General features: G+C 41.1%; 1 pseudogene across 1 annotated transcript in view; it reads left to right on the top strand.

Moving 5' to 3' along the window:
- The window catches only part of LOC311143372 (PMS1 protein homolog 1-like), a 46,804-nt pseudogene that overhangs the window by 10,084 nt on the left and 16,368 nt on the right, over positions 1-20,352 (top strand). Inside the window, exons 6-10 of the transcript in view lie at positions 732-848; positions 4,281-4,403; positions 4,941-5,087; positions 5,627-6,254; positions 19,066-19,542. The product of the transcript in view is annotated as a PMS1 protein homolog 1-like (transcript). The remainder of the gene's footprint in view (positions 1-731; positions 849-4,280; positions 4,404-4,940; positions 5,088-5,626; positions 6,255-19,065; positions 19,543-20,352) is intronic.

Below are 20,352 nucleotides of genomic sequence, written 5' to 3'. Positions count from 1 at the left end.
GCCATGTCAATAATTTTCACATGACTGGAGAGTAATAATTCCAGCCAGAATAACCTACTGTTTTTTGCCATGCAGTCGCCAAGGCCCTCTGATAATACTTAGGGGTATTACTGTGTTTAACAGGTGCTGCTTGCAGTTTGGATTAGAACATGGGAACAAATTGATGCTTAAAACAAAATGCTATGCACGTAGCCTACAGATGAATGATCTGTTTTGTCATATATCAGCTTTTTACTCTTTTAAAGCGGATGTTATTGTACCAATTAATTGATAAATTGCCAAATACGTCAGTTAATTAAATGTCTGCATACAGTTCATGGTTCTTATTGATATTATTTTGACATTCTCCCAACTGAAAGCCAATATTAGGCTATCCCTAGACAAGTTGAAATATCTTCACGCCTAGGACAGCCTCCAGGCTTCAGTCATAACGGGAAAAATGAATTACAGGGAGCAATTTGGTAAAACTAATCCCGTCCGAATCATCCTCTGGAAAAACAGACATGCTGGGGTAATAATTACATAACCTACGTTCTATAGTAATGCAAGTCCATTGCGAATAGGGCTATAGTGAACCTCTCTCCGAGCGACTCTCATGCCTCCACACAGGTAAGGGAAGTGCTAGAGGAGAGGTTTTGATTGGTGGTCAGTGTCTGCTGTTTTGATTACGAGGTCCGGCAGGTGGTCTTTTTTTAGGCGGACTGAAAATAAGCTGCTGCATTTTCTTGCATGTGGTGGTGTGGCAGAAGGCCAAGGTGTCCGATCACAGGATGGCTCTCATGGCTACGCTGGGGACCAACGCTGGGGACCACCTGCTTTCCGTCCACCATCAAAAAGAACAACCAGAGGTCAGTCAAACACCAGCATCACTCAGTCATGGCCCTGGCAAAGCTGTCATCAAGGCAAAGGGTGGCTATTTGAAGAATCTCCAATATAAAATATATTTTGATTTTTTTAACACTTATTTGGTTACTACATGATTCCATATGTGTTATTTCATAGTTTTGATGTCTTCACTATTATTCTACAATGTAAAAAATTGTAAAAATTAAGAAAAACCCTTGAATGAGTAGGTGTGTCCAAACTTTTGACTGGTAGTGTGTATATTTACCAAAAATATATATGGGGATTGGAAATGATGCAGACAATTACATTGATGGCAGCTGTTCTTGAAGGTGTCCACACAAAGCTTGACTTAAATATTGCTGGTTTTGCAGTACTGTCCTCTCCTGCAGTGCTCAATGACACCAATTACTATTTTATTGATTCAATTCTCCCAAAAGTACATATCACAGTCATATTGTTTTGTTTTACAATAAGTGGCCTGAGATTGGCAATTTCCCCTAACCAAGAGTACAATTAGTGATGCAAAACTGGGCATCATTAAAGATAGGGCGTGTCTAATGTGTGGCCCGTGGTGCATGTGGATGGCCCAGCGTCATAGAGAGACAGCACGGCTGCACTGGCACCCAGCCACTCGTCCTCCCACTGCCCTCCAGTCTTGGTCAACACCAGGGGTCCCAGAGACCTTCTCCCCATACCCTGGGTGTGTTCCACAGTCTGTATGAACCTTTCTCTGGATGGTGGTGGTTGAGCTGCAGAACCAACGGGTCCACCACTGTCTGTGTGACTGACTGCAAGTGAAAAACCCAAGAGAAATACTAGACCGCAGGCTTGTAAAATGGCTGCATCAAGAACTCTTGATTTCAAGCCAGTGTATGATGTTGGCTGGCTGTTGGGCAGCTATGTCCATGCCCTTTTCTCCTTCTGTGTGAGAGAGATTTGCTTTGCTGCTGGTAATTGAGTTGGCTGTGGAGCGTTAAGTTTCTGCTTGGTCACGGTAGGCGTTGTGTGGCTGCTACCTGCCGTGCATCTCCCGGCTAATGTGGCCTGACAGATATGGAGCACAAGTCCCTTTTCCCCCATTTCCTTTGTTGTTATTTTGCAGCAGGACTCTGGAGCCCAGTTATGACAAGGACCTTTGACCTTTGTCCTCTACTCCCTGTAGCAATGAAAGAACACTTATTGCCTCCCCCTTCTCTGGCCGAAGCTTAGCGATCACGGAATCCAGTTCAAAGATTCCACACACAACTCTGGCAAGTTGATGTAGGAGCCATGCCCCTTGTGGAACAAAATGTTACACTTATTTTGGCAACGTGACAACACACAACCATGCCCTTTTGGGCAAAGGTGCCATTGGTGCTCTCATAACCTGACATAATGAGTAGATAATGAGCTCAACGAGAGGAAACCACATGTACCCACAAAACCTCAAACAGTGTTGCATCAATGAAATGGCTTTTCATTTACTATGTGTTTAGAAGTTATGAGAAGTTTTGTATTGCTCATTAAAATGAGCAGTGTGCCAATCTAAAACAAAACAATGTGTCCCTGGAACTACTTCTTCGCAGTTGGTTCCTCTATTGCCTTTTATATAATATTAGCCATAGGTCTGGCTCATGAACATCATTTGCCAGATAAGGAAATGTTTTTGTGTACCAGTTTATTGTATTTTTCTCTCAACAATTCTTAGAATGTCCCACCCTGTTAATTTGTGCGGTGAGAGATCTGCTTGAATAATCAGTTATTAGCCAGGGAAAGATGATCACTCATCAGGTAGGACACCAAGCCAAGATGTGTTCCAGTTCCGGGCTCATGGGTGTGACACGTGAAGATGTGTGCAGACAGACTTGGGAACACAGCCCAGGCCTATTGCTCATGTCAACTGAGAAAGGTTTGCATCAATCCTAGGACATTGTGTCAATCCTAGGACCTCTGTTTTGCAGATTTATCTAGGTCTTCTTGCAGATTTCACAAACCTCAGAGAGAGTTCTCACTTGGTTTGTTTTGTTATTTTCCTTGATCTCTGGTGCCTATTATCTTTCTCAAGTATTTCATCACTTTAGGCAAGACAGAATTGTTTAACAAATTTTGTATACAAAATCGTTTTTTATAAAGAAGTCCATACTCCTTGATTGAGTGGACAAATCGAGAGTTTTCAAGAGGCTTAGCTTTAAATGTGTCAAAGGGTCACTTTTGCTGTTCTGCTTTTCTAATTACCAGAGCAGGGTCCTGTGGCAGTGAACACTGCTGCCAATGAGGCCCAGATGCCTCTACACGACTCAGCCTGGAATAATAGGGCTCATTCATGGCCAGGCAGTCAGCAGGCAGGATCAACTGTATCACAGTAATTGACAAATGTTGTAATGGCAAAGTATATGTCATGTACACAGCTATTGTCAAGGTCTCAATGCCAGTAATTAGAGAGTTTGTTAAACTCCAGTTGATGCTCGTTAACTGCAAAGCTTGTTCATTTAGAATTCTTTTCCCGAGTCATGCAGTACATGGTGGCTAATTGAGTAATTTGGGGCTGTTTCTCTTTTCGCCAACACTTCTGTCTACACTTCTGTCTATCGCATGCCGCCAACAAACTGTTTTCTTAGAATTTATAAGGCAACAGCAGTTAGACATCATTGGTTGTTCAAACATTTTCCAAGTGTCAACAGCGTGTGATGTGTTTCTGTAAAAAAAAAAAATAGTGAATACTTTAAGATTTAAAACCCTTGAGGATCCGACATGAATCGATTTCATAGTGTACTTTTTAAAATCTCAAAGTCCATGAGATTATATTGCTCAATGACTTGGTTTTAAGTTATTTTAGCATGATTTGGGCATGACATTTTAAACATGTTAATATTGGGTGTCTGGTTTCTGGTAAGAAAAGGTTGAAGTTAGCGGTTGGTGACAGTGCCATGCCTAGGTAAACAGCGAAAGCACAGAGAACTGTCTCTCCTTGGCCATAGAAGGGAACAAATAAGTCATTTAGACATTTGGGTGAACTATCCCTTTGGCACGTCTGTATTTTTTACATGGTATTTAAATGACAGATACGTTGCTGACACCCTGTTTAAATCTGCCGTATGTGCCTAAAGCTGAGAGCTTGTTCTTTCTGTATCTTTGTATTAAACCTTTTTTACCTTCCATGTACATACGAATTTAAATTAGTTTGATGTCAATATTTTTCCTGTTTCTGAGTCGGACTACTGCTTTTCTTACTACTGCTTAACATATTGTTACAAATTATGCAAAAAGCATGTTTGCAACTACAGTAGCTATGTAAAAAGGTCTACATGACATTCTGCCTTCCTGTGTAATATGCATGTTAATAGGCAGAGCCACTTGGTATGAAGTGGGACCAAAATACAAATATAGAAAATATAATTTTGTTTTGCACTGAAATTGTTCCTCAGTTATTATGTTGGTTTTATTTATTTTAACAGATTGTGATAGATGGATTCTTCCCCAAACCTGGTATGGATTGCTCTTTAGCAAGCTCCAGTAACCCCAGCAAAACATTTATCTTTGTGAATGATCGACCTGTACATGTGTTTCAGATGTTTGTTGTGGTTTGGGTAAAGAAAATCTGAAGCCGATGTGATAGAGGTGTTCTATAAACAATAGCTTCTCAAATTGCTTGGACACAAAGTATTTTAGATGTGGATCTCACACTTCAGTCAAAAATATTTGTTCTCTTCCTTTAGTTGTGCAGTGAGTATTCACATGTTACATTCACTCTTCATTTACCCTACATTCACAGAAGTCATCCAAGGAAGTCATAGACCACATTCATAATTTGAAATGTTTTTAGAAGCACACCCAGTAGTATTTTATTTTATTTAGCCGAAGATTAAAAATACATATGTAAAGCCACTCCAGCTGAAGACAGCAATGCATACACAATAAAACCTGAAGGCTTATTTCCATTGTGGTCCTCTCAAGTATCACTTTGTCATCACATAGGCCTGTCTGTTATCCCAAATGTAGCTCTCTCTGTCATTGATAAAGTCACTTTGTTATGTAAATGCTACAACACTGTCACTGTGAAGCATTGCTCATAGTATCACTGCAGTTCTGATACGTTCTCTCTGTTTGACCATCAGGTGGTCCGGCAACACTACTTGGCTCAGTACCCGGCAGACTCTGCCCGCAGCCATTATCCCACTATGATGCTCAACATCACTGTTCCCACATCCACTGTAGACGTCAACCTGACCCCCGACAAGACCCAGATTCTACTCCAAAACAAGGTTCCGTATTTGAAACCGGTTTGGTTGAAAGAATACAGAACTAAGGGGAAACAAAGTATGATTGGGGGATGTTGTTCAAAAGATGTACAAAAACGGGCAGGAGCTGCAGAACCAGTTACCAGTCAATTTAGCCCTTTCAGCTTTCTCACCGTTTCAACTGCAAATATGCGATGCAAGATCCATTTAGCAAATTCATGATATCCCTACATGTAGCCTCTACTGTACAGCAAGGAATAAATTTACTTGCTTTGGCTAGTCCCTTTGTCCATCTGGTCAACTATCTAATTTATGTCCTCAAAACAACTTGATTGATTTTATTTGATAAAAATAGAAAGTGCTGACAGTAAACAGTAAGTTGCCAATCAGTTCCTTAGCAAAAACCATTTGAAATAGGAGGAGCTGACCAGTGCTGTAATTAACTGCATAAACTAAATGAACAGTTACCTGGTTGCACAGCCACTGCCTGTAAAAAAGAAAGGGAAAGTGAACAGCATGGGCATTAGTGTGTTGTTATTTCTCACTGAGACTGTGACTGTCAGGAGGCTGTGCTGGCTGCAGTGGAGACGCTCTTGGTTTCCTTGTATGGCCCTGGGTCTGGGTCTCCTGCTGAGGCTCCACCAGTCACTGGAGAAGATGATGGAGGCAGCTCCTCCTCTTCCTCTGAAGACTGGATAGTCAACCAAATGACCGGACTTTTCCTCTATTGGAAGATGACATTGCTTTGACCTGCACCGAGATAACAAATCCAGGACCGGCCAAAGGCCTGGAGAGGCTCAACAACCATGACCAAGATTCTAACAAAGGCAAAGACGTTGAGCAGTTATCAGCAGTGAGTTGGAGCCGAGGCACGGCTCTAACAGACCCCTCCACAGGGGTCAAGGTCCACCTGCCCACCTGATGCAGCAGTGACCTGGGCCTGGTCGAGTTCAAGGGTCAGAGCAGCCCTGGCAAAAAGGTGTTCAACACTATAACAGAGAAACGTGTGGCACTGATGGCCTACAACCTGATCAGTAGCCGTGCCGTGAGGACCCCCCTGTCCCCTGCCGCCCTGTTTGAGAGGGAGACCCGGGCAGAGGTTCTCCAGGAGAAGCCCGCAGCAAGCCTCCAGGACATCACCACTGCCGTGCAGGAGAGATGGAAAAACCTGGGGGAGGAGGACCGAAAGAAGTGAGTTTCCAGACTTTACCTTCGAAGCAGTTTCCATTTGTTATTATTAGCAAGGCAAAAAAAAGAATGATTGACCTGTCACTTGCATGTGTAAATTATGGCCCTGGAAATTTTGCTTGGCTTATTCATGTTGCTACCCAGACAGAGAATTGTTAATATGAGCTATGTTTATATTTTCCAGACTGCATCTGATTACTAGGTTACATGGTCAATATTTTCCACTGTAAAACAGGTATTCTGCATGAAATATCTCCCCTTTTTCCAAAGTATGCCATGCATCTTGAGCACTCAAAGGTTTTTTGCTTGTCAGACGGTTAATACATTGAACTTAATATGCTGTATGTGGACACACACTAACCCTGTCCTCTGTCTCGCCCGTCTGGTGCGGCTTGTTCGTAATCAAGATGTCAGGAAAATCTTAAGCAGCAAGTGCATAAGATGGGCCACATTTCAGATGTATCAAACATTTCTTGAATTATACGGAACAAAAATATAAACGCAACATGCAACAATTTCAACGATTTTACTGAGTTACAGTTCATATAAGGAAATCAGTCAATTGAAATAAATTCATTAGGCCCAAGTCTATGGATTTCACATGACAGAAATACTCCTCAGTGTCATCAGCTGTCCGGGTGGTTGGTCTCAGACGATCCCGCAGGTGAAGAAGCTGGATGTGGAGGGCTGGCGTGGTTACACGTGGTCTGCGTTTGTGAGGTTTGACGTACTGGCAAATTCTCTAAAACGATGTTGGAAGCGGCTTATGGTAGAGAAATTAACTATACATTCTCTGGCAACAGCTCTTGTGGACATTCCTGCAGTCAGCTTGCCAATTGCACCCCCCTCAAAACTTGAGACATCTGTGGCATTGTGTTGTTTGACCAAACTGCACATTTTAGAGTCTCCTTTTATTGCCCCCAGCACAAGGTGCACCTGTGTAATGATCATGCTGTTTAATCAGCTTCTTGATATGCCACACCTGTCAGGTGGATGGATTATCTTGGCAAAGGAGAAATGCTTACTAACAGGGATGTAAACAAATGTGTGCACAAAATATGAGAGAAATAAGCTTTTTGTGCGTATGGTATCTTTTATTTCAGCTCAGGAAACATGGGACCAACACTTTACATGTTGCATTTATATTTTTGTTCAGTATATAAATTATTAACATGTTCTAGTATGTCGTTTTGTTGTGGTTTCGACTAAGAATAAATAAGATGTAGGAGAACGAAACAGATATATGAATACAATTCAGAAAATGCAATAGAACATCTTATAAGAAAAGTTACACAAATCTTACATTTTGTGACCCTGCTTTAATTGCCTTTCCACGGTTGAGAGGACATGATTTTCGGTGGTATCTGTATAGCACAGTACACTGTAATAGGGTCTGCGTGACTCATGATTCAGAGAGAGGTCATTCACCTTTGTGCTTTCCTAATAGTGTAGAATTGTTTTAATCTGAAAAAAATCTAAGATAAGCAATGCACGTCGTACTGCCATTAGGGACTTTCGAAAAAATCTAATCCCCGAGCTGACAAGGTACAAATCTGTCGTTCTGCCCCTGAGCAAGGCAGTTAACCCACTGTTCCCCGGGCGCCGAAGACATGGATGTCGATTAAGGCAGCCCCCCGCACCTCTCTGATTCAGAGGGGTTGGATTAAATGCGGAAGACACGTTTCAGTTGAATGCATTCAGTTGTACAACTGACTAGGTATCCCCCTTTCCTTTTTCTTTATTTTCTAACAACATCCAGATGCACGTTCACATGCCAGTAAAACAAATCATAAATGGCATTATCTTCTGATCTCCATCCACTGAGACTGAACAACTCAACCAGCATCATGGAATAACATCATTACCCTCTACTGAAAGCACTCCACCCAATTATCGTAGATTACTGCATACCAATTTAAAGTAATTGAAAGGACGGAAAATGTGTATCAGCATTAGCCTACGTGTGGAACTTATGTAAGGTATGGACGAGTGTATGGAAAAAGACATCTGTTTAGAATCCCGCCTTGTGTTACTGCTGTCTTAAACATGAAATAAGACGAGGCAAATATTTGGCTCCTTTCGACGCCACTGTTAAGTGGCACGCCACTTCTAGGAAACGTATCGCTCACACGTGAACTCTAGTAACACAGGTCAGTTGCATGTGTGGATGCAGTGCCATAAGCCAAAATAATTATTTACATGGAAGCGAATGGGAGTGCAAGTTAACAGATAAATTGCCTTACCCCCTTACCCCAATACAGGCTTTTTACAAGTGTAATTTAGTTATCCTTACCTCTAGGATATAGCAGCAGTGGCACACCTGGGATTTTATCGCATTGCCCTCTGATGAAAGGTCCAGAGGTATTAGCAGCAATATTACGTTGTTATTGTAGTGTTACAACCTTTTGGGTTTAATCGATTGACAATCTACATTATACCTACTTACTCCTCTTCATCCCCTATGGGACATAGGGCTACAATGAGTTCCTTCCACCACTCTCTGTCCTTGGCCACGTGTTGCGCCTCACCCCACGAGAGGTTCATCTTGGCCAGCTCGTCCGTCACAGTTCTGCGCCAGGTAGTTTTAGGTCTCCCAGGTTTTCTTTTCCCTGGTGGTCCACCTTAGGGCAATTTTTGGGATGCTATCCTGCTCCATCCGGAAAACATGGACAAGCTACCGCATTCTTCTTATCTTGATTTGGTATGTGATGCTGGCTTTTGGTCTTCCTGTAGAGTTTGTCGTTGGTGATTTGTATTTTGCCAAAAAATTCCGCAGATTCTTCTGAGGCATCCATTATGGAATGCCTCAACTTTCTATGTGGTGGGCCAAAAGCCGAAAAACGTGAAGTTGATTGATCTCCTTCTAGGGAGCAGATTTGTTTGTACATCACAGTGAAACATTGTTATAATGACTATTTAAAAAATTGCACCTTCAAGTCTTGCACATTTTCATAAAAAGTATATTTCAACACTGTCTGCACAGGCAAATTTGCCAAACGGATAAACTTGGAACCAATCAGAACTCCCATACTTACCCCTCGTGATGAAGGCAGCCAATGGCCTGCTTCTATCTAAGATGTAAACACAGATATACAGTCATTGAAACACAGCCTCACGTGAGAACTCAAGCTGCTGTCTGTTATGACTGAAATAAGATAAATATCTGTTTTAGAGTGCACTTGAAAAATACAGCTTGCAATTAGAATTGTCTTGACCATATGAAGGGTTAACTCCGTTGACCACTTAGCCAATTTATTGAAAGCTAGCTAATGTTAATTTGACTAGCCTAGCCAGCTACTGTAAATGTCAATTTGCCAGCTCAGGAAGCCAGTGTTTAATGAGTTATCTCTCTGTTGGTGAATTAAATGTTTGAATCATGTGTTGGCATGGTTATATTTCATTTCAAGTAACTAGCTTAAAGAAACATTCAGTCATATAATTTGCATAGAAACCCAAATAAAAGCATGTAGATAGAAAGATGTGTGTGTGTCATGAATGCTAGAATGGAGGTTTAAAAACGAACATTACAGCTGCATATGCATATTGGCCAACACGGCATATCCTACACATATACCTTGCAATACAATATTCTCTAAAAACAGCTGGGCAAAATGTATACATTGTGCTCTGAAATATGACCAGAGTTTGATTTCTAAACCAGATCTCAATTGTCAGAAGCTGCCCAATACCATGGTGGGCATGCATAATGTTTGATGCATTGGAATATAAGGTATGGAGAATGATAGTCTGCAGGATTATAGAAAAAGCAGTTGGGAAATGAATGTTTGATTTTCAAATACTAAATGTTAAGTGAATGTGAATATATTTAGGTGGTTTAAATGATTAGGCTAACTTTCCCAACTAGCTCTCACAGTCTCATGTCAGAATTAGACGTTCATCCATGTTTCTCAAATGTCAAATTTCAAAGTTGTTCCAAATGTCAAATTTCAAAGTGTTTAAGGTTAAATTTAGGCATCAACTCCGAATGGTTAAGGTTTGGGATAGGCTTAAAACAAAAATATTGCTGGATTCAAACTTGCAACCTTTGGAATCAGAGGCAGATGCTTACACCCATCCGCCATCCCTGTCCACAACGTCCTAGCAAAACAGAAATCTTCTTGAAGGTAACAGCTCTCACTGTTGCCCCTAGTGTCCGGTTTCCACGTCATCTCCCGACGTCCTTAGACATGGATGGGTGTCGAGTACTGACTTGTATCATGGGAGACCTGGCTGAACTTTCTTAGTAACCTTCTTAAAGTTGACGGTGCCAAATTCTTGCCAATACATTATTCTACTACTAACTATGACTTAGTGTGAGGCATGTTTTCCATAATGTACGTTTCATGCATATACATTCGAACAAAGAACAACATCACATTTAGTGTTTCACCATTTATTGAGTATGGAAACAAATAGGTTTTAGGTTTTTAGGTTTTATTTATTCGCACTAAAGAAAGTAAGTGAAAGACAAAACGGTACAGATAAAAAAAACTGGTAATAACGGTGTGCAGGTGAGGTTGGAAGCCCAAAAGGGCTTATGAAAACCACACCACAAATATATGTACAAAAACCTTTGTTCAGTCAGTTAAACAAAGCATATTAATTATAATTGTACATGATATACTCAGTATACAAGAAAAAATGTTTGATTGTGTGTGTGTGTGTGTGTGTGTGTGTGTGTGTGTGTGTGAGAGTAAGGCTACATGGAGGGGAATATTGGGTAGTTTGGTTCATCAGGCTGACCCCCAGTCTTCGCTTGAAGTTATTGACGGATGATGAGGTTTTGGCAATGTGAAGATAAGAATTCCGGAGTATGGTACCTCTGTATCTGATAGAGAATTGACTATGTGAGGTGTGGCAGTGGGGAGGGGGAAGGTTATTGCAGTGTCTTGTGTTTATAGGGCGGCAGGTAGCTTAGTGGTTAAGAGCATTGTGCCAGTAACCGAAAGGTCGCTGGTTCTAATCCCCGAGCCGACTAGGTGAAAAATCTGTCGATGTGCCCTTGAGCAAGGCACTTAACCCTAATTGCTCATGTAAGTCACTCTGGATAAGAGCGTCTGCTAAAAAATAAAATAAATAAATAAATATATAGATGGTTTTCAGAATTAACCTGGAATAGTCCATTGAAGGGTTTAGGGAAACTGTCTGGGAGGTATGAGTATTTGTAGATGAAAGTACATAATTGGCGTACATTAACGTCATAAATAGACAAGATAGAACTTCGCAAATTAGCCTAAGTTAGTTTACAACCTTTAAAGGGATAGTTAACTTTTTGTATATAAAAAAATATATATAAACTTACTTTCCCCAGAAAGGGAGCTGTGCCCCTCTGACAACAGTGATTTGCACATTCTGACTTAGGTCCAATTTCTTTTAAAATTTTGCCACCCTGGACTAGACCATGTTTCCTGTTGCAATTGTGACTGTTTTCCTTTCAATTAGTACATTTAAACTGGGTGCTTTTCAGGGCATAAATCACTCGGGCAGATGGACACTAAAACCGGAAGGGTTTCTTTATTTGCCAATACATTAACTAAAAACTTGTGAAAGGAAGTGCCAAACAGATGCCATAGAGAATACCGAAAAATATGTGTGTGTTTTGTGAATGAATGGGGTTTATGGAGCTAAACTGTTATTTTAGTGGATTAAACCACTAGAATTATCCTATTAATAACATGTTTCAATGGTCAACAGATTAGCGACCACCAAGGCCATTGGCCAGGGCACCAAGGCCATTAACCAAAATAGTAAATAAGGTTGATAGGAACACAGAAAAACAAGGTTCTGTTAAGAAAGACTGGTAAGGATAGAGGGAACAATTAATGGAGCCTAATACAGGCAAATTCTTGATGAAAACCTGCTTCAAAGTGCAAATGACCTTAGACTGGGGGCAAACATTTACATTCCAACAGGACAATGACCCTAAGCATACAGCCAAAGCAATGCTGTAATGCTTCAGAACATAATGTGAAAGTCCTTGAGTGGCCCAGCCAAAGCCAAGACTTGAATCTTATTGAAAATCTGTGGAAAGACTTGAAGATTGCTGTTCGCCGCTCCCCATTTTAATTTAACAGAGCTTGAGAAAAGAATGGGAGAAAATCCCAAAATCCAGATGTGCAAAGCTGATACAGACATACCCAAGACAACTCAAAGCAGTATTCGCCGCCAAAGGTGCTTCTACAAAGTATTGACTCAGGGCTGTGAATACTTGATGTAAATGAGATAAATGTACAAACAAGTTTTCACTTTGTAATTATGGGGTATTGTGTGTAGATGGTTGAGGAAAAAAATAGATTGAATCCATTTTGAATTCAGGCTGTTACACAACAAAATGTGGAATAAGTCAAGGGGTATGAATACTGTCTGAAGGCACTGTAAGTCATAGGCTACTTTGTAGCTAGTTAACATTTAATTGGGAAGTTTTTGAGAAAGCCTTTCCATCTAACAGAAGACGGTTATCATTACAACGCTATATTTTTTCCTGTTTCATATTTTTGGTGTGCGCCGCTGCTAAATTAATACAGGAGAAACACTGTACGACACGCTTCCCACGGTTAGTTTTTTAAAACTAAAGCATGCCATATACTCCGACTATAAAATGTAAAACCCTTTAATTTTCTCAATATTAGCCTATGAGTTGAGAAATTTTTAGCGATAAATCAGATCAAGCCCGAACTGTGTGATGTAGTAGGGGGTTGTAGTATCCAACAGGCCAATATTCTACATAGTTTAGCAGAAAACATGGTAATTAACTACAAGGACCATAATCCATTTTTGAGCGGAGTACTCCTTTTAACCTGTTAAAGATGGTTTAAAACCCAGTGCATCTTTATGCTGCTTCTAGTGCCTAACGTAGCAGGCGTAGAAAGATGCCTGAGTCCCCACCTTTGTTTTTCAGGGGAAACAGAAGTTACGTTGAAAATACTGTATCCCTGAAAACCAGAAACATACGCTTAATGTCAACTCCGCGGAGAATGCTAGTGAAGTAACGTAGAAGAAATCCTGAATATGATTGCTGAGTTCTTACGGAAACCTTGAGTGAAATACCTTTTGTGAGATCATGTTGGAGATGATAATACAATGAATTTGAAAAACAAGCCACCACTTTATGTGATTGGTTTGCCTCCAAGGGTTATGATAAGAAGTTGTTGGATAATTGTGTTTCCAAAGTACGTAATGTTACACGGGAAAGCTTTTTGACCCCTAAACCTGCCCCACCTAATGATCAACCAACTGTATGTGTGTGTACTTATTAGGGCTGACCCCAATTATTCGACTGGTCGATTGTTTGGTCGATAGGCTGTTGGTCGACCAATATATATATTTTTTCAAACAGTAGTAAATATATATATATATATATCGGCAGTGTATCAAATACTTGTTCTCCCCACTGTGTATATATATATATATATACAGTGGGGAAAAAAAGTATTTAGTCAGCCACCAATTGTGCAAGTTCTCCCACTTAAAAAGATGAGAGAGGCCTGTAATTTTCATCATAGGTACACGTCAACTATGACAGACAAAATTAGAAAAAAAAATCCAGAAAATCACATTGTAGGATTTTTTATGAATTTATTTGCAAATTATGGTGGAAAATAAGTATTTGGTCAATAACAAAAGTTTCTCAATACTTTGTTATATACCCTTTGTTGGCAATGACACAGGTCAAACGTTTTCTGTAAGTCTTCACAAGGTTTTCACACACTGTTGCTGGTATTTTGGCCCATTCCTCCATGCAGATCTCCTCTAGAGCAGTGATGTTTTGGGGCTGTCGCTGGGCAACACAGACTTTCAACTTCCTCCAAAGATTTTCTATGGGGTTGACATCTGGAGACTGGCTAGGCCACTCCAGGACCTTGAAATGCTTCTTACGAAGCCACTCCTTCGTTGCCCGGGCGGTGTGTTTGGGATCATTGTCACGCTGAAAGACCCAGCCACGTTTCATCTTCAATGCCCTTGCTGATGGAAGGAGGTTTTCACTCAAAATCTCACGATACATGGCCCCATTCATTCTTTCCTTTACACGGATCAGTCGTCCTGGTCCCTTTGCAGAAAAACAGCCCCAAAGCATGATGTTTCCACCCCCATGCTTCACAGTAGGTATGGTGTTCTTTGGATGCAACTCAGCATTTTTTGTCCTCCAAACACGACGAGTTGAGTTTTTACCAAAAAGTTATATTTTGGTTTCATCTGACCATATGACATTCTCCCAATCCTCTTCTGGATCATCCAAATGCACTCTAGCAAATTTCAGACGGGCCTGGACATGTACTGGCTTAAGCAGGGGGACACGTCTGGCACTGCAGGATTTGAGTCCCTGGCGGCGTAGTGTGTTACTGATGGTAGGCTTTGTTACTTTGGTCCCAGCTCTCTGCAGGTCATTCACTAGGTCCCCCCGTGTGGTTCTGGGATTTTTGCTCACCGTTCTTGTGATCATTTTGACCCCAAGGGGTGAGATCTTGCGTGGAGCCCCAGATCGAGGGAGATTATCAGTGGTCTTGTATGTCTTCCATTTCCTAATAATTGCTCCCACAGTTGATTTCTTCAAACCAAGCTGCTTACCTATTGCAGATTCAGTCTTCCCAGCCTGGTGCAGGTCTACAATTTTGTTTTTGGTGTCCTTTGACAGCTCTTTGGTCTTGGCCATAGTGGAGTTTGGAGTGTGACTGTTTGAGGTTGTGGACAGGTGTCTTTTATACTGATAACACGTTCAAACAGGTGCCATTAATACAGGTAACGAGTGGAGGACAGAGGAGCCTCTTAAAGAAGAAGTTACAGGTCTGTGAGAGCCAGAAATCTTGCTTGTTTGTAGGTGACCAAATACTTATTTTCCACCATAATTTGCAAATAAATTCATTAAAAATCCTACAATGTGATTTTCTGGAATTTTTTCCTCATTTTATCTGTCATAGTTGACGTGTATCTATGATGAAAATTACAGGCCTCTCTCATCTTTTTAGTGGGAGAACTTGCACAATTGGTGGCTGACTAAATACTTTTTTTCCCCACTGTATATATATATATATACACAGTGGGGAGAACAAATATACACAGTGGGGAGAACAAGTATTTGATACACTGCCGATTTTGAAGGTTTTCCTACTTACAAAGCATGTAGAGGTCTGTAATTTTTATCATAGGTACACTTCAACTGTGAGAAAAATCCAGAAAATCACATTGTATGATTTTAAAGTAATTAATTTGCATTTTATTCAGACCCTTTGCTATGAGACTCAAAATTGAGCTCAGGTGCATCCTGTTCCCATTTATCATCCTTGAGCTGTTTCTACAACTTGATTGGAGTCCACCTGTGGTAAATCCAATTGATTGGACATACTTTGGAAAGGCACACACCTGTCTATATAAGGTCCCACAGTTGACAGTGCATGTCAGAGAAAAAACTAAGCCATGAGGTCGAAGGAATTGTCCGTAGAGCTCCGAGACGACAGGATTGTGTCGAGGCACAGATCTGGGGAAGGGTACCAAAAAATATCTGCAGCATTGAAGGTTCCCAAGAACACAGTGGCCTCCATCATTCTTAAATGGAAGAAGTTTGGAACCACCAAGACTCTTCCTAGAGCTGGCCTTCCGGCCAAACTGAGCAATCGGGGGAGAAGGGCCTTGGTCAGGGAGGTGACCAAGAACCCGATGGTCACTCTGACAGAGCTCCAGAGTTCCTCTGTGGAGATGGGAGAACCTTCCAGAAGGACAATCATCTCTGCAGCACTCCACCAATCAGGCCTTTATGGTAGAGTGGTCAGATGGAAGCCACTCCTCAGTAAAACACACATGAGAGCCCGCTTGGAGTTTGCCAAAAGGCACCTAAAGGACTCTGACCATGAGAAACAAGATTCTCTGGTCTGATGAAACCAAGATTGAACTTTTTGGCCTGAATGCCAAGCGTCACGTCTGGAGGAAAGCTGGCACCATCCCTATGGTGAAGCATTGTGATGGCAGCATCATGCTGTGGGGATGTTTTTCAGCGGCAGGGACTGGGAGAGTATTTTTTTTATTTATTTAACCTTGATTTAACTAGGAAAGTCAGTTAAGAACAAATTATTAATTACAATGACGGTCTACCGAGGGAAAGATGAACTGAGCAAAGTACAGAGAGATCCTTGATGAAAACCTGCTCTAGAGCGCTCAGGACCTCCGACTGGGGCTAAGGCTCCCCTTCCAACAGGACAACGACCCTAAGCGCACAGCGAAGACAACGCAGGAGTGGCTTCGGGAGAAGTCTCTGAATGTCCTTGAGTGGCCCAGCCAGAGCCCAATCGAACATCTCTGGAGAGACCTGAAAATAGCTGTGTAGTGACGCTCCACATCCAACCTGACAGCGCTTGAGAGGATCTGCAGAGAAGAATGGGAGAAATGCGCGGTCTCCCGCCAATTTCTGCATTCATTGTTTCATAACTTCATTGTGTGAATTGTTTGCGTTTTGATTGTTAGTGTCTATTAATTCCCCATTACATATATCACCAGTAGGACGTTTACTGTTAATTCCTATAATTTCTAATCTACAATGTTTGTTTGGTTACGGTAATGTTTATTAATGCATTCAATATAATATTATTCCAGTCTTTTACCGTTCTTATTGTCGGAGTGGACACATTGTTTGCAGCGCGCACAACCTATGCTACACTTGTGAGAAACCAGTTGTGGTTTATTTCATTCCATTTACTAGTTTTGTCAATTTAGTAATTGTCTTTTGTTTGGAGCGCTCCTGTCAATGTTGAGTAAGGACGTGCACCTGATTACTCATAGAAGTAGGCCTTTCGGTTACCTGGCCTGCAGGCGAATGTAGGCATATAAATGTGCCCATTTGAGTATCAGATAGTATTTCAGATTGGCTTAATGCACCACCACTAATGAGCTGTGGAGCTTCTCAAAGTAATGTTTTCTTCACCTCAAACAGCAAGCAAACAAAGTCTGTTTTTACATCCATTGAGAATGACAATAATTCCTCAATGTATTTGAAAAGTCTTTCCAGCTCTCCCTTTCGATAACCACTCAGTGTGAAAGGGAAAAATTTCATGATCTGATCCAGTGGAAACGTCATAAAATAGGCCTACCTGGTTACTTTTATATCCCTTGCGCAAATAGCCTACAGCTCTGTCTGTCCGGAGCTCACTGGTGCAGGAAACATGGGACCCAGAATATTTTATACAATGTTGCAAGGAGCTTCGGGCCGGACCCAAGTTAATAGTTCATACAATTTTTCAAGTTCGTTGCAGACAGGCAATGAGTAGACAATGTGATTTATAGAATATTTATTTTTATCAGGATATTTTCTGCCTGCAGGTTGCAATGTTTTTATTTGTTGGCTTTATAGGCTATGTTTACATACAGTAGTTGGCAATGGCAATACAAGTTACTTTTTAGATTTGGATAGAATTTTGATTTGGATAGAATTTTTATTAACCACATGACAATGATTTTGAGATACAAAGACGTTATTATAAATTAAATGAAACTGTTCCATATGAAAACCATAACTGGCACGCCAGATCGGTATAAATTGTAAGATAAATTGGCATTCCACATGAGAAAGTTTGCAGACTCCTCGTGTAGCCTATTACCGGCAACTTCAGGAAAGTAATGGCAGATTCTGTGAAAGCTATTAGGAGTGGGAGGAGGATGTTCGGGACAGGTTAAGTTTTTTTTTAATTCTCATTTATCTTGATCTCTGGCTCCCTCTTGAGTCATTAGTGTCTTAATTCATCTAACAGTGAGCTTAAAGCATCAGACAGGCTCAATGCATATATAGTTGATTTTATTAAAACACATATATGGAAAAATACACGTTTAAAAATTTCGACCGATCGATTAGTCGAATAAACAAACTTTCGCTCGACCAATGTTTTTTTTTAGTTGGGGACAGCCCTAGTACTTATTCCCCTATGTCTCTGGCCGTTAAATCTTCCATTAAAAAGCAGTGGCATGTTCTGTCTACGGACCCCTCTGTGGGCCGGGCTTTTCAGAATATCCCTCGATTCGCTTTTAAACATGCTGGAAACCTAAAGGACAGCCTGGTAAGAGCAGATTAATATGTACCCCTTCAGCATTTTCTGTCTACCCTCCCCTCAGGCAATTTTCGATGTCATAATTTTGTGAACTGCTATGTCATAATTGTGTGAACTGTAATGCAATGATCAAGGGTGATTTCTTTCTTCACCCTCATATGGGAATGAAAACAACATTTGTGGTCCATTTACTGTGAAGTGCCCACGTGGCTATTATTATGTTGGAAAGTCTAAGAGTGAATTGAAAGTTCGTATTACAGAGTACAAGCGCAACATCAGAACTGGTGATGAGGAGTCCCCTGTAGCCAGACTCTTTAATGCGGTCAGACGTGTGCCAACTGAGGTTCCAGGGCTTAGAGGTTGTACTGCCACAGAAGAGAGGAGGTAATACAGAGAGAGGCATATTATATCCATGTCTTACAAAACAGAGAGCCCTATAGGCCTTAATGAAGAACTCCTGCTAGGTTGCTTCCTGTGAGCAATGTGCGCTTTTCTTTGTTTATTTTTTTATTTTGAAGTAGAAAATGTATGTAAATAATGTATGTAAATAATGATTGTGAAAAAGAAGCAGTACGACAATGTGACGTCAGCTATAAATATGGGTGGATGTCTATTGTTCTCCAAACGCTGACGAAGGCTGCCTCGGAAACATTTGTTTTGACCTCTGCTGCAAAACAATAAGACATTAAAACTTAAAGAATATTTCAGTGAGTACTTGTTTTTCTTTTCTTTCAGGAGATGATAATACACAATTTCTTAATTGGCTAAAGGGTTTCTGGTCCTTGCAGGTATGAAGATAAGGCAAAGAAACACCTGGAACGCTAAGACCTCGAGACCAAGCTGGCCTCAGGTTGAGGTGTGAGAGAGCCAGAGAGGGGTCTCAGTCTGGAATCCCCGCTGAGTCGGCCCCAGGGCCAGAAACACAAGTTCCTGCCTTCTAACCAGCCGGTCCTGGACCAGCTCCTCTCCTCCCAACTCCAGAAGAAGAGAAGCCCCAGGCCCAAGCCCTCAAAACCCCTACCGTTCAGTGTGGTTGCCCTCAGGCAGGGGCTTCATCGCCTCTCGTCCCAGAGTGGCCCAAGACCTCGGGGCCTCAGGCTTGTAAATGGCTTGGCCTCTCAAAGTGTCTGGGTCGTTTTATTTGGTAGAAAGCTCATGTTGTTAAATCCGTTTCGGGTGGAGGAGGCCTTGCTGTTTAGTAGACTTCTGCAGAATAATATACTTCCCGCAGCGATCCTGCAAAACCCTATACAGTTAACAGATGGGTAACATATCACTCCAATTTCTCACCTAACTTTAAAAAGGGGAACATTGACACGATCTTGTTCTCAGCTCATAAGTTCAGAGCGATTTCATGGCGCATTCTATAATCTGGTCAATCAGTATGAAAAATGTATGCACTCACTAACTGTAAGTCGCTCTGGATAAGAGCGTCTGCTAAATGACTAAAATGTCAATGTAAATTATGTAACACCCCTTATGTATCTAGTTACATTTCATTTTACAGTTTGCTATTTACCTGATATACAGTGGGGGAAAAAAAGTATTTAGTCAGCCACCAATTGTGCATGTTCTCCCACTTAAACAGATGAGAGAGGCCTGTAATTTTCATCATAGGTACACGTCAACTATGACAGACAAATTGAGAGAAAAAAATTCCAGAAAATCACATTGTAGGATTTTTAATGAATTTATTTGCAAATTATGGTGGAAAATAAGTATTTGGTCACCTACAAACAAGCAAGATTTCTGGCTCTCACATACCTGTAACTTCTTCTTTAAGAGGCTCCTCTGTCCTCCACTCGTTACCTGTATTAATGGCACCTGTTTGAACTTGTTATCAGTATAAAAGACACCTGTCCACAACCTCAAACAGTCACACTCCAAACTCCACTATGGCCAAGACCAAAGAGCTGTCAAAGGACACCAGAAACAAAATTGTAGACCTGCACCAGGCTGGGAAGACTGAATCTGCAATAGGTAAGCAGCTTGGTTTGAAGAAATCAACTGTGGGAGCAATTATTAGGAAATGGAAGACATACAAGACCACTGAAAATCTCCCTCGATCTGGGGCT

Source organism: Coregonus lavaretus, assembly GCF_964263955.1.
Source record: "Coregonus lavaretus genome assembly, chromosome: 16".
Lineage (NCBI taxonomy): Eukaryota > Metazoa > Chordata > Actinopteri > Salmoniformes > Salmonidae > Coregonus > Coregonus lavaretus.
The sequence above is the reverse complement of the archived record's forward strand: the minus strand, read 5'-3'. Positions and strand labels throughout refer to the sequence as shown.